Genomic DNA, 707 nt, shown 5'->3' with positions numbered 1-707 from the left:
TTTTTCTTTAATGTTTTTCAAGAGTTCTTATAAATGTTTCCATGAGTGTCTTACATATCACTTGTTAGATTCATTCCAGTTTCATATACTGAAGGGAGACAGTCTCTTAAATTCCACTAGTACTTACATTAGTGCTTTAAGAGAAGTTTAGTGTCTTGCTTTTCTAATTTTCTTTCCATCACCCCTCCGCTCACTGCACACAGATTTATCACTCTTGCATCAGTTTCACCTGAAATTTAATGAACAAATCTTTTAAGCAAAATGTCCTCTTTTTCAATAAATGTATGTTTTGTATTCTGCTCTAGGTACTGTAATTGTAATAACTAAAATTATATTTGTTAGAGTATATTATTTTTAAGGGCTTCCCTGGTGGCTCAGAGGTTAAAGCGTCTGCCTGGAATGCAGGAGACCTGGGTTCGATCCCTGGGTTGGGAAGATCCCCTGGCGAAGGAAATGGCAACCCACTCCAGTACTCTTGCTTGGAGAATCACATGGAGGGAGGAGCCTGGTGGGCTACAGTCCATGGGGTCGCAAAGAGCTGGACAATTTTTAAAGTAAAAACCAATATATTTATTGAATTATGTCCAAGCAGTTAACCAGTTTCGATGCCTACTGGTGGTTATTTTCTCTTACATGTCTCCATTTTTTTTGAAATTATAGTTTCATTAACCTGTTGGTGGTCTGGAATCTGTTCAGTCAATTTTTTT

The 707-nt window shown here is 37.3% G+C and overlaps 1 non-coding gene across 1 annotated transcript; it reads left to right on the top strand.

Moving 5' to 3' along the window:
* The first annotated feature begins 363 nt into the window (after nucleotides 1-363).
* TRNAS-GGA (transfer RNA serine (anticodon GGA)) lies at nucleotides 364-435 on the top strand. The gene has a single exon. It is a non-coding gene; the product is annotated as a tRNA-Ser (tRNA).
* The last annotated feature ends 272 nt before the right edge of the window (nucleotides 436-707 follow it).

Source organism: Moschus berezovskii, chromosome 15 (assembly GCF_049115385.1).
Source record: "Moschus berezovskii isolate FMDL1 chromosome 15, NW_MosBer_1.0, whole genome shotgun sequence".
NCBI lineage: Eukaryota > Metazoa > Chordata > Mammalia > Artiodactyla > Moschidae > Moschus > Moschus berezovskii.
Note: the sequence above shows the minus strand (reverse complement) of the source record. Positions and strands in the feature narration are given on the sequence as shown.